The sequence below is a fragment of the Aythya fuligula genome, chromosome 12, assembly GCF_009819795.1.
Source record: "Aythya fuligula isolate bAytFul2 chromosome 12, bAytFul2.pri, whole genome shotgun sequence".
NCBI classification, from domain to species: domain Eukaryota; kingdom Metazoa; phylum Chordata; class Aves; order Anseriformes; family Anatidae; genus Aythya; species Aythya fuligula.
The window spans coordinates 8,290,106-8,303,617 of NC_045570.1; the positions used below are offsets into that span (position 1 = coordinate 8,290,106).

General features: G+C 54.1%; 1 protein-coding gene across 2 annotated transcripts in view; it reads left to right on the forward strand.

Annotated features, from left to right (window-relative positions):
• Window positions 1-13,512, forward strand: part of GNAO1 (G protein subunit alpha o1) — a 128,704-nt gene that overhangs the window by 82,776 nt on the left and 32,416 nt on the right. The window lies entirely within an intron of this gene.

Sequence of the window (13,512 nt, forward strand, 5' to 3'; positions counted from 1 at the left end):
GGAAGTATTTGCATTTATGGCGGCGGCGCATTATTCTCGTAATACCGTCAATGGCATCCATAAAATAAGGGACCACGGCCAGAGGTTTTCTTCATGGTGATGGAGTCCATGGCTTTGGTTCACCCCATTATAAAAACAGAACATTTACCCATAAACAGCTGCTCTGGCTCTGAAGAAACACTGAGTGTTCCCCCTGTTCCAGCTCAGACCCATTCCTAATGGTAATCCTTCCAATGTGCCCGCCTCTACCTAGGCAGGGAGACAAAGCATTTCATGCCATAATTTCAGTCCCAGCAGCTGTTGCAGTCAGGCAAAAAGTCCCCGTGGCCCTGTACTGTGTCTTGGACAGTACTTAGTAAATCGTGTTGAAGTATGAGGAACGAGTAAGCACAGAGTGATCCTTTTCCCAGTTACTCCCCAGCAGTCTGCTTCGAGAGCCACAGCAGTAGAGGTTTCCCAGAGTGGTGACAGGGGAATGCTCTGTCCATGCTTCTGGCTTTCGCAGTGTCCCGTGTCAACAAGTCCAGCAGCTGACTCATGCTCTTCGGGAGCTGCTGCCTGCTTGGATTGTCTGGCACCTCTGCTTAGACTTTTCCTGGATGTCGATCAAAACACGGACCCAAATGCCGGGGTGGCTGATGATTTTGCTCCGTGCGGTGGCCCTGATTGTCACCAGCCTGCACCAGCTCCTCCCATCCAAGCTGGCAGGGCACTTCGGGAGCGCAGAATTATTTCTGCTCTTGCGGCGCTGCAGCAGAACGCGAGCGGCGATGACACATCGCTTGGCACCGCCTGAAACCCAAACGGGAGCTCTGCAGATGTGTGCCTGGTGTCACAGCATCCCACCCGACCGTTCCACACCACGAACGACTACAGCCGAGTGACGATCCCAACATTATGCTGACTTTTAATCACGACTGGGTGGACAGCTCTGCTTAATCTATATTGCATTGCCGGTAACAGCAAAATCTGCCTTTTCTTGCCAGTTTTTTTTTTTTCGCACAAAATAAGGATCTGATGGCAAAAGCATACCATTAGAGAGATAAATTGTAGAAAATGCCAGTCCTAATTGCATTACAACCTTGTGGAAAATTCGTCAATTGTTTTAGAGCCAATTACCTTGAGGAAAGCATTTTGATTTTCCTTCCGTGCACTACAGCAGTTGAAAATAACAAGCGTAGCCCTCCCAATGTGACCAGATGCTGGGCAATTCATCAGCAAGAGCTCTGAAACCACAAGCAGCTTCTAGGCTCTGTGCTGTGGTATTCACAACAATATCAACGCGTAGTTGCAGCCCAGTGCAATTATTTTCGGTGTCTAACAAAGTCTCTTGTGCTGCACTGGGATTCTCAAGCCAGTCAATGCAAAAAGAGAGGAGATAATAGGAGAAAGGATGGAAGGAGAGGAGAAATTCAGGCTTGCTGGAACAAGCAGGAGCTTCACTGCTCCTTCTGCAATCAGTTGAATCAGGGAACCATCTAGGTTGGGAAAAGGCCTTCAAGATCACCAAGTCCAACCATCAGGCTGCCCTGCCGGGTCCCATCACTAAGCTATGCCTCTTATTTGGTTAAACATCGATGCTATCTTTTATAATAGGGCAGATAAATGATGGATTCAGCCGTGTGAATGAAGAATGGGAGCACACAGACCCGCATTCCCAGGGAGCTGGGGGCAGGGTGCATTGCTGTTCACCCTCTTGGATGCACCCAAGGCAGAGATCTGCCACATGAAGCTGGCAAAATGGCTTTTGGAGCATTTCCCACTTCTCACAACTGGGGACTCAAAAACCACCTTTCAAGGGGGTGGCAATGCCACAAATCTGTCACAAGAAGAGGACCCAGAGCTTTCCCTAGAGGAGCGCTCCCGTTTCCTACCCACGGGCTGAGAAAACCCCAGCCTCTCCTGCCCCAGGCTGCTGGTTCTGCTGTGGCTGGACAACAATTCGTGTGCTGAAGGTACCAAAGCCCTTTGCATCTCGTTCAGGAGCCTCTGGGGGCTCAGCCACCACGGGCAGCAGGGCCTCCAGGCGTCCCGCTGCACCTCCAGGCCCTGGTGCCTCGCACCAGATGGCGATGGAAGCGAGAGCTCACTTGGCACTTATTCACGCCCAGTGGACACCCAGTGGAAAGAGGCACATTTCTCATTTAATCTTGCAGTGCTTCGGGGTTGTTTTCTTCTGCATGAGAAAAAGAAAAAAAAAAAAAGAGAGAGAGACAGATTTCTGTTTTTTGTTCTTCTCTCTTGGGAAAGGACTTCTCTGTATTGACACTGATACAGGCTTTGAAACACCAGCAACTACAAAACGGGTTTTCATTAGGGCTGAGAAAAATAAGTCCTGGAAAAAAAGCTGAATGTGGAGTTCTGCAGAGGTTGAAAACCAGTGATGGAGGTGAGCTGGGCTGCCAGTGTACTGGCACCTCTCTTATTTCGGGCTCCCCTTGGTGCTGGGCCTGGCACTTTTGGCAGGAGGGAAGTTTGGGAAGTTTGCTGCTGGGGCCAGGGCTCACGGCTGCTCGGTGTGTGTCACATAGCCTGAAGGTGGCCAGGTGACCCACGGGCTGGTGGCCAGCAGCAGGGGAGCATCAGGAGCAGCTCAGGCACCTCCCCTCGTCCCCAGGTGCCGCACGCCCCTGGCTATGCTGCGAGCTTTTCAGAAACATTTCCAAGGAACTGCTGCTTGGGCATTGCTCCGAGGTCAGCCCTGGCCTGGGGCATTAGCGTCTGCTTTATTTAATGAAGGGACACGGGCCAGACACTGTGACTGTCCCCTGCGTCCTGTAGCTTCCGCAGTGACGGCCTCCAACGAGACAGAGCAGCCAGACAAAGCCAGCCCTGCTCTGTCACCAGCCTCACTCCCCTGGCCAGCGCAGCAGTGATCCTGCGGTGCTCTCCCAAGGCTTTACCTTGACTTTTTTTTTTTTTTTAATGGCTCAGACAACAGGCCTTCTGCTCTGTGCCCTGGGAGACCAAGGCACAGGCTAATCAACAACCTCCGAGAGCTAGCAGCATGGTTCTTATTAGTCTGTCGTTAATTTCTCTGAAAATAGATGTAATATTTCTTATTAGCCTAAACACAGAGTGATTAATAACATCCCTCCTCTCAAAGATGGGCAGGAGCACATCGCTGTCTGCTCTCCCATGCATGCCTGCCTAACAGCATGGACTTTCCTGCAACTTTTACTTCTTTTAGGCTCTAAATTCAGCCTGTCTTTAGCATGGTTTTAATACCTGCTGCAAAGGAAAAGTAGAAAATAGCACTTCTGCAAAGCAAAAATGAGACAGAGGGAAAGGGGAGGTTCCATAAGAGGCCTCCTGCGTCTTGTACAGCAAAAAGTAAAACAATACGGACAGGAAGAGAAGGGAAGAGAGCAAGAAGTAGCAGTGGGTTTCATCATTTTTCATTACTGCATTTTTTCATCATTCCCTAAGGCAAATTTACGGGTGGGTTGAGTTCTACATTCCTAATCTCTTGATTATGTTTTTATTCCTACTTCGTCTCCTCTTCCTTTCTTGTCTCCGTGCCTGGGAGCTAAATCTACCTCTGATCATCAAAAAGTCTGGGCATTGCCGATGCCTTTTCTTGTCCAGCCAATTTCTGTCTGTGGAAGCACATCTGTGACCCACATTTTGCTTTCAAAATCAGCAAAATGGAGGTTTCCAGCTGGTTTCCTTAATCTCCTGCTTTTGTTCGGATGTAAAAACCGCCTTGTGTTTCCCGTCCTCGAGTTCCTTGCTAGCCTGGTCAGTGGAGGACAGTGCAGAGGGCAGCTGGGATCTGAAGCACCCAGGGCCGAGGACCTGCCTTGAAAAGCCCCAAACTTGAGGGGAACGGAGCAGACGGAGCCACACGAGCAGCAGTTTGCCATGTGCCTATCCACACAGGCAAGATGTGTAGGCAGAGCCAGTTTGCACGTCCACACACACAAGAAAGCCAGAATCCATCTCAAGTTATTCTCCTCCTGCTTCCAAGTACATTGAAAGATCATTCGGTAATGCCAGGGCTGTGAAACTACCGTGAAACTGCAAAGCATTTTAGGCCTGCGTTCAACCCATCCGTCTTCACACGTCTGAGGTGTCAGGGCTGGGAAGCTCGCTGCTGCCTTTGGCTCTCGGTGCTGGGAGCAGAGGGAGGGAGAGCTGCCTCCGAGGAGGGATTCAGACCTCGCTGTGCCCAGAGAGGGGGAGAGATGCGATTGTGTCGGCTGCCCTGGCACAGCTAGCTGCAGCCCCGACATCTCTGGGCTGTGCCAAAAACCAAGCCCAATCCGGACACCGCTTCAGTCGCTCCATCTCCAGGAGCTGCTCTGGGAGTGCCTTGTGGAAATGTGGCACCAAATGCAGGATAAAATACCTCTGCCTTCCCCCTCGCCCTGCCTCACGTGGGGCTGCTTTCTGATCTCTTTCCTTTGCAGAGGAATTGTCTTTGCGTGCTGGTATCGCCTTCCTTGCCAAAGCTCATTGCATCCCACATGCCAACGCGCACTTTACCTCGCAAAAAGAGAGCTAAGAAATTAGAGCCAGACGTTGTCGTGATGTAGGGACTGCTTCTAGGCTGAGCCCCAGCACGGCGCCATCGGAACAGGTTGCCCAGAGAGGCTGTAAAATCTCCGTCCTTGGCACTGCTCACAGCTCAGCCCCCTGAGTCTCAAACTGAAGTTAGCTTTGAAGTTGGTGCTGCGTTGAACGAGGGGACGGGCTGGCTGAAATCCCAAGGTCCATCGAAACCAGCACTTCTGGGTTTGCTTGCTGGCTTTTTTCCCTGTCATAACCCCGTGTTCAGAAGGGAGAAGGGGTGTTCAGGGTTGGGGCTGTTGCCACAGACCCCGTGAGCTGAGAGCACCGCGGGCGGTGACCCTCCCTCCAGCTCCAAAGGCACCTCGTGTGCGGGTGTCCCCAAGTCACTGGGACACCTCTGGCCGAGATGGGGCTGGAGAGCAGTGCAGCTTTCCTAGGGACTCTGGAGAAGAGGCTACGCACGGCCAGGCAGTGGATAGCCGATCCTATTTAGCCCACCAGCCCTAATTTAGTACTTGTGCAAGCGATACGCCCAGGCTTCATTACCCCAGGCGAGAGCTCTGTGCTTCAGGACCGTGCAGCTCTGCGAAATTGCTTTTGGCAGCAAGGTAAGCGTTCGGATCATGGGACTTGTGGGACGTGGGCATTACGCACAGCTATCAGGACACGGTCCGTTTTAATGAGCTGCAATTGTTGCTGGCGCTCTCAGACTGAAGAAAGAAAAATTATAGGTCAAGGTTTTGCATTAATATTCCCATCAGGTGCATAGATTTCATTTTCTTATCACAGCTTTTGCATTAGAATATGGTTTTCTGTCCGCCCTTCTTATTCGTGCCTGTCACTTGAGCTCATTTGTGTTTAATTGGGGGGAGTAGCGGCGTAAATGGAACAATCCAATTAATTGGGATGACTGCATTGCACTGTTTATTGAACAATCCACCTTTGTGTCTTAGAGCCCAAGCAGACAGGGAAAATACATCACGGGCAGAGATGTAGATACATTTGTCTGAATTTATGGTTTAATTTACCCCTGTAAGTAAATATGCCCACCAGCTTTGAATAATGAAGTTCCCCCTGCGATAAGCAGAACAAAAGAGCTCCTAAGGGCCGGAGCTGGCTGCCTGGAGTCACCAACGTGGCGCAGATCCCCCCAAATGAGATGCAAATGGGATTTGCAGGGAGGAGCAGCTCCGCCACGTCTGGGGGTGCCAGGTCTGCAGTGGGGCTGGCTCTGGTAGCGACGCCTCCGTTATCCCAGCCGGGAGGTGAAATTGCAGCCTCGCAGACCTGAGGGCTCGCTGGAGGTCCCAGGCTCCAGGGTTTGACTCAGAAGTGAAGGGATCACGATTGTTACGTGGCTGCTTCTGAGTGTGAGCTGGAGCAACAGCACAACGGGAAGGATGTGCTCTTGGAAAGCAGCTCGATGGTTTCCAGCATCCCAACCCCAGTCTTCATTCATCTGGAGAGCCAATTTCACCAAAATCAGGTGCAGCCTCTCCCAGGGATGCCTCTTTTGGCCCAAAGCAGGGTGGAGGCCATGTGGTGGTGTTTCCAACGTGGCTGTGAAGCAACACTCACCTGCCCAGCCCACCAAACGCTGCCCGGAGGCTGTGAGGACTGAGTTTCCTCACCAGCAAACCCACCTACAAGTAGGAATGTTAATTCTGCAGCTAGCTCCTCTAAAAGCTCAGCACCTCCTTGGCTATGGAGGCCAAAACTGGTGGCACAGCACTGTCACTTCTCCCCTCCTAATCCACCTTAACCCCAAAAAATCTCTCTAAGACCTGTGGGAACAGACCCAGGGGACAGCCCAGACCACGCTGCGGGCAGGAGTTTGCTCCTTGGGGGCCAGGGCTCAGCAGCACCTTCCTCCTCCATCCCTTTCTGCACTGCCACGTGGCATCATAACAACGCTGTGTTTGGCCTGGTGCTTTGTAAAACCTCTCCTGACTAAATAATTTGTTGTTTAATGACCCGCAGTACCAGTCGGGGCTGTCCCAGTGTTGGTGAAGCTCCCACCCAGAGGGGTAGGATGAGGGCAGCAGCTCGTGCTGGTTCTCCCGTTTGCACCAAGGGCTCTGTCAGATCAGGAGGTGGTCTGGCACTAGCAGAAAATATCCTGGTTATCATTTTGTCCCCTTCCCAAACCTGGGAACCACCCCTGTTGAATCGAAAATGATGCCAGCAGGCTCCTTCGGGTGCCGCGGCTTGGCTAAGGGGAGTTGGCAGCCGGAGTTCATTTGTGCAGAAATCAGCTCGTGGCCTGGAAAGAAAAAAAAAATGAAGTTTTTTTAGTGAAGTTTGGATTCTGTTGGCCTGGACAGACACCAGGCAATGGCTTGTCCAGGGTACGAGGCTGCAGGAACCGGGTGGCAAACACTGAGCCCCTGCGTGGCTGCTGTGCCTGGAGAAGGGAACGCTGCCAGGGTTTGGCAACAAGCTCTTCCCTTCCCATGGCTGGTTCAGAGAGCAGGAACAGCCAGCACCACCAGTAACCTCGCTTCGATTTCCCCCCAAAGGCGACCTGTTGAACCGTAGCCTTGCACCCTGCCTAATCTGTTCCCATCGCTGCCTGACAGCTCCGACAGAAACGGCTCCTTCCTCGCAGAGGGCTGGGGGTGACAGATTCGGTGCAGAAAGATCCGACTTTTTTTTGGCCAACTCTTTGTGTATTTTTAGGCTGCGATGTCCTTACGAAACCAGCTGGAACTGGCAGGCTGCCACCACGGGCTGGGGTGGGTTGGGGTTTTTTGTGTGTGTGTGTGGTTTTTTCCTTTTGTTTGTTTCGCTCCGGTCGTTTTCTCACTGATACCCATCTCCTACCCCCTTTCCCACCGTCTCCGTGGGCTCGCAGCCCCCAGCCACGCAGCAGGACGGCAGCTCCAGGGCTGGGGTTTCCCCTGCAAGCCCCCATCTCTTACCCCAAAACCCTGAGATCCTCAAGATCCAGGCAGCTCCAGCCTGGCCCCGGAGGAGCCCCAATTTCCCTCTCCTTTTTCGCACCTTGCAGTTGGCACCGCATGCGCTCAGCTGCGCTGTCACAGCCCCCGCAAAGTGAAGGGCATCGCTCACACAGGGATGCTCTCGGGGGTCTCGGGGCCAGGTTAGGACCCGGCTGCTCCCCACGATGCTGCAGGTCTGTGGTGCATCAGCCAGCAGAGCTGGCAGGAGCCCGCTGCTCGCCGGGGCTCTTCTTCACATGCCCGGCGTCAGGTCTGGCACCGGCTGCTCCGGGAGGCGAGCGTGGAGGTCGTGCCTGCTTCCCGATGGATTTGCTGCTCATTTAAATCCTTAAATGGCAAAGAATGGCAGGAACGCGGGGATTTCTTTGGAGGCAGGCTCCGGGACAGCGCAAAGCATCTTCCACGTGGGGCTGCAGACACCGGTGGCGACGCAGTGACGGGGTGGCCCCCGGCTCCTGGCCCAGAAATCGTCCTGGCTTGGAAGGAAAGGGAGATGAACGGCTCAGGAGGAGCCACGCTGAGGCCAGGACGGGCAGGACAGGGCAGGGCAGAGCAGCCCTGCTCACACGGGATGGGTTTGTCTCCCTTTTCCCCTCCTTCCCACTCTGGCTGCCCCCAAGCAGCAAGAAGCGCAGCATCGCCACGCGCAGGTGTTTGAGGTTATGAGTAAAATCCGAAACCAATCATGAGCTTAGCTTAAAAAGCCCACGTTTTTCAATATATATTAAGACAACCATTGGAAAATTGCTTTTATCTGCTGCTTCCTAAGCCCCCTGGCTTAGGCTGTAAAGCCTTTTGTCTGTGAACAGGAGGGCTGGAAAGTCCTTTTTTATTTCCTTAAGCAAATAGTCCATCTAATATCCAGCCTTGCGGGGCCAGGGCTTTAAGAGAGAACAAAAATGAAAAAAACAAAAGTAGCAAACGCCGTGACGGCAGCAGGGAAACCACAGGAGCAGGCAGGGACGGGGGTGCAGCACCCGTGAAGGGCAGAGCAGGGTTGGGGAGCGCAGGTTCAAGCTCCTCACGATACCCCTGAGCTCTGGGGCACGTTGACAATAAATACACATATTTATGAGATGCTGAAGCCCACGGTGGTGAGGGCGGCGAAGGATGAAGCAAAGCAAGGCAGCAGCCCTCAGCCTGGCACGGGTGGGCAGGGGAAGAGCTCGGGAGGTTTTGGTGTCCACCTCCACGGCCGGAGAGTCCCAGCGCTCAGCCCAGGCGGTCGTGTGGGAGTCAGGATTCACCTCGTGGAGCCCCGGGCAGCGATCGTTTCCCCCACTAATTGATCTAATGGCCCTAATCAGCCCTGCAGCAAACACCGCTTAATTTCTTGCTTACCCAGGCCAAGCACTGAGCCAGTTTCCAACCCGCACCCACTGACTTCCAGCTGCTTTTTCGGCGGTCCCCTCGTACCACGTTTCTTGGTGCTTCCACGCTGATGGCCACGGCTGGGGACAGGGCTCGGTGACACGCACGTGGCCGATGCCTCAGGCTGTGCCAGGCTCTGCTTTCCCCCAGGATTTCATTCACAGCCCCGCAGAGCTCTGCACGCCCGGCTGCTCCGTCAGCCCCCGCGGCTCCACCGAGGCAGCAGGAGCGGGGTGATGAGCATCACCCAGATCTGGGGCTGGGTTCGTGCCAGGTATGGCCTTCCTGCCTCCTCCTTCTCTTGGAGAGGTGACAAGAGCTCCCTATCTTCTTTTTTTTTCCCCCCAAAGCCTGAGGATGCACCCGCCGATGAGACGATCATTGATCTGGGCAGGCAGCCAGCCACGACGGGCCAGATGCACTTGAGGCTGACTTTTTGACCTTTTCCCATCACTACAGACCTCCAAACCCCCAGCTCCTATTTTCCTGAGCCCCTGACAGCCTACAGCCATGCGCAGGCTCCAGGAAGGGCCGATGGGTTTGGTGACAACAGTGCAGCTCAGTGCCCAAGGAGGCTGGAGTACGGGCAGAGCAAATGCCTGTCCTTGTGCCAAACCCCCCTGCCTGCACCTTCCCCACCTCCAGCACGTACAATGCATTGAAGTGTTTGAGTGAAGGGAGCAGGCACCTCCTCAGAGGTCCCCCGGGGTCTCTTCTGGGGCTGAAGGTGTTGGGAAAGGAGGGGAGAAATGCTCCGGAGCCTGGCTTTTCGGCAGAGCCTTCTCCGAGCCATTGGGAGCGGAGGGAAGAGATAGAGGGGAAAAGAAAGCAGGCACAAACCGCACTGTGGAGCCGCGCCAAGGAAGTGTCAGCTCTGATTTTGGCACGGAGTCCCAGCCTCCCTCTTGCTGGGATTTATGATGCACTCTGCCTCGCTGTAACCCCTTCCCTGCCGGCTGCGCCGTCACCCAGGGCTGAGCAGCAGGTTTGCGGGGAGCACCAGCACTGAAAAGAAAGGCAGTGCCCCAAAACCACCAGCCCAGGTCACAAAACACCCCGTGAGCTGCCAGCGAGACTCTGACAGCACTTCTAGGGGCACACATCGGCATTTCCCAGCCCATCAGTGTTGCACGGGGTACCCAGGGTTTTACAATAACCATCTCCAAAGCCTCACTTGGGAAAATCCAGGGCATGGCTTGCTCCTGAGCAGCAGCACTGTCAGTCTGAGCATTTCCAGCCAAACAGTTCCATGGGTTTGCAACCCACAACGTGAGAAATAGTGAGCTGGGGATGCGCTGGGCAGCGAGGCCAAATCTGCAAGGTACAGGAATAGGAGAAAGTCCGCAGAAACACGGGACTGACACCAGTAAGCATCTGTTGAGAGCTGGGCGTTGATAAAGGAGTCCAGGTAAAAACCTTCACTCGAATTAAAGTAATGGAACCGGCAACTTGGCATTAAACAAATCCCTTGAGGAACAGCTCATTGAGCAAAAAGACATTAACAAAGAAATGACACAAATAGAGAAGCTACAAAGAAACTCATCAAAATAAAAAGAAGATAAGTACTTTTGAAGGCTGCACATTTCTTCCAGGAACCCAACTCCTGCGTCCCACCCAGGAGAGCCACCCTTAGGGGTGCCTGTGCACCCAGCATGGGTGGAGCTGGGTGCTACAACTGAAGCTGAGCAGGGAACTGAGGCTCAGCCCTGCTGCCTTGGTTCAGACATCTGTGAGACCCAAAAGCATCTGCTTAAAATAGTTGCTAGTAAATAGAAGATGTGCTAAATGCACAGAGGTCACCCACACGTCCTGTTTATCTTTCCAAAGGCTTCTCTGACTGCGGTGCCTGGCGATCAGCGCGCACCTGGGAGCTTTCTGGCCTCTTTCCCTGCTCTCCATCCCCGAGCAGAGCGTGGTCTCTGCCCCGAGAGCAGCAGCACCGGCCGTGGTGCTCAGCCAGATGTGGGCTGGGAGCCCCTTGGGCTGCTGGGGCTGGCCGTGAGGCTGCGGGTGCCTTGGGAGCATCTCAGCGAGCAGCCCATGGCTGTGGTCAGCCCTGCTCATGCCATTTATCGTCCTCTTTGTCTTCCCTTGCCCCCAGAACCACGGGAAGCCGTGGATTTTGCTTTGACCCTGCTGCCTCTACTTCTGCCTTAATTCCCACCAGCCCAACCCTCAGCCCCAAGGCCACGCAGCGAGACCATGAGGAAGACCCAACACAAACAAGGTGTCGGTGTGCGATGGCAAGGCTGAGCACGAGCAACGGGGCAGAGACGTGGGGAGGAGGTGACCCAGACCCATCCCACAGCGCTCCCTGTGAGGACACGAGGGGCTCCTCCGGGGACTCGGGGGTTATTTTCCATTTTCAGTTTGCTTTGGGAGCCAAAAGGCTCTTTATTCTGAGAAGCTTCAAACATTGATTGGACACGGCCAATCCTCCCATCAGCTGGTGCAGTGCCACCAAATAAATAACTCTTGCATGCATCTGTAATTACCGCTTAGCTTGTGTTTAAATGCAGCATCATTGATCTGCAGAACTCATCAAAACCCATACAGGAATGCATGAAATTACACTGGTCGGAGCAGCGGAGTACACAACAGCATCCATTTTCAGCCTTCTTCGTTCACCAAAAAAGAAAAGAACAAAACAAGCATTTCTGTTATCGCTCTTCAAATCCCCGACTTAAAATTTATTCATCAATTTTAACATTGCTTTATGGGTTGCTCTTAATGTGGGGAATATAAATTTCTAACAGCTCGACGCTATCTGCCCCTACATGGGCAGGATCCCTGTGAGGAGCAGGATCACTGCTTAAGTGTTACAACACCCAGTGCTGCAAGTTCCTGTGGTTGAAGCTCCTGCCCGTGATTTAGGAAACCCAAAGCGGCTTCCAAGCGCCGCCACAAGCTTCCTGTTGTGTCCTCGGGCGAGCCATCCATCCCCTTAATACTTGTATTCCTCCCCAAGCACGTGTGAGTAACAACATCCCCCTGCTCGGGCGGGAGGCCGGGCGGACGCATCCATCATGCCCAGCGGGAATCGCGGGGCTCCAGCGGCAGCGAGGGCGATGCTGTGCTGCCCAGCTGCCTGCTCGAGCTGCTCTCCTCCCGTTCCGCAGCCAAGAGGAAGCTCGACACCAGCTTTTAGAATTTCTGGCAGCGATGTCGGCGTTGTCTGGCAGGATTGCTGATGGTTTCCAGACCTCACGCTGCTCCGGGCCAGCTCCGTGCTGCCGGTGAAGGTGAAGCACTCCGGGGGCAGCTCAAAACCCTCGCGCTGAGCTGACCGCTCGTGGTCAGATGCCTGGCGGGCTGCGGCACCGTGGCCTGCAGCCCCCTCAGGCTGTCCATACAGAGCATCCCAAGTGAATTTTGTCATGTGCACATCTTAACCTGAACAGAGGGGTCACCCCGCTCCTGCAGGGACCTCGAGCAAGCTGCTACCAGCTGGGCTGCAGGCACTACCCCCGGGGTGGTTATATGGACACAAGGGGTGCTCTGAGGTTGCTCGTGCCATAAAAGAAGGAGAGGAGAAGTGTGGGGTCAGTGGCTGGCCCAGGTGGCAGCCCTGCCTGGAGGGACCCAGCGAGCTGTTCCGACACCCGGCGAGGACGAGCCTCCTGCCTGCGCAGCTGAGTGCTGTCTGACAGAATGAGAAACTCCATGCATTTTCCCCTACATGTCTCTGCTTCTGGATCCGGCCTGGACTGAAACCAAGATGCTGCAATCCCACGAGCCGAGCCGTTCTCAGAGGAGCCTCAGGCTGACAGCCGCTGAGAAGTACCAGAGAGCCCATGTGCACAGCACAGATTGCACATGCCCACGAGCTCCACGTACGTCTGGGATAACGAAGACATCCTCAGTGCACAGCCAGGGATAAACTGCCCGGGTTTTGCCCTTGCTGGCTGTGCCTCACACCTGTCCACGGCAGAGCACCGGCTGCGTTTGGTACCCGCAGCTTCTGGCAGGGATGCTTCCATGGGGTTTGGGAGGAGCAGTCCCCATGGCTTGCTAACAGGCCAGGAAAACAGACAGGTGAGATCCAGTGGCCTGATTCCCATCACCAGAACCCGACTTCCTCAGGTGCACAGCAAGTGTTTCAGTGAGGTCCCTGAAACAGGTCTCTTCCAACCTAGACAATTCTGGGATTCTGGGATTCTGTGAAACCCGCCCCGCTCTGCATAGCCATGCCATCGCCCCGCTGTGGACATCCTCTGTCCACTCGATGCAGGAGCTCAGATCTCATTAACTAATGCTTCCCTTTGGCATATTAGACCTAAATCCCTCACCAGGGCCATCCCTGCAACAGACAGACACTACGCGAACACAACAGCTCGATTTTATTTCATTTTATTTTATTTTCTGCTTAGAAATGAAGACGTTAATGCTGCATTCCCTACTGCCACAAGTGTCTGTATGGATGTCCCAGGCCTTCCTTCACACCCCGATGAATCTCTCTGGCCGGTGGCTGATCAAACAGGGAACGTCTGCAGGCCTGGTTTCGTGGGTGGCCACAGCTGTTTGCTTTCCAGGGTTGGAGTAATTAGCTTGTGAGATGGCCCCGGGGCAATGAAGTGAGCCGCAGTGCAATGTGACGAGGGTGGCGGTGAGGAAGCCTTTGTGACTTCGTGCATTTGCTCATCCAGGGACCTGGGTTTGTTTG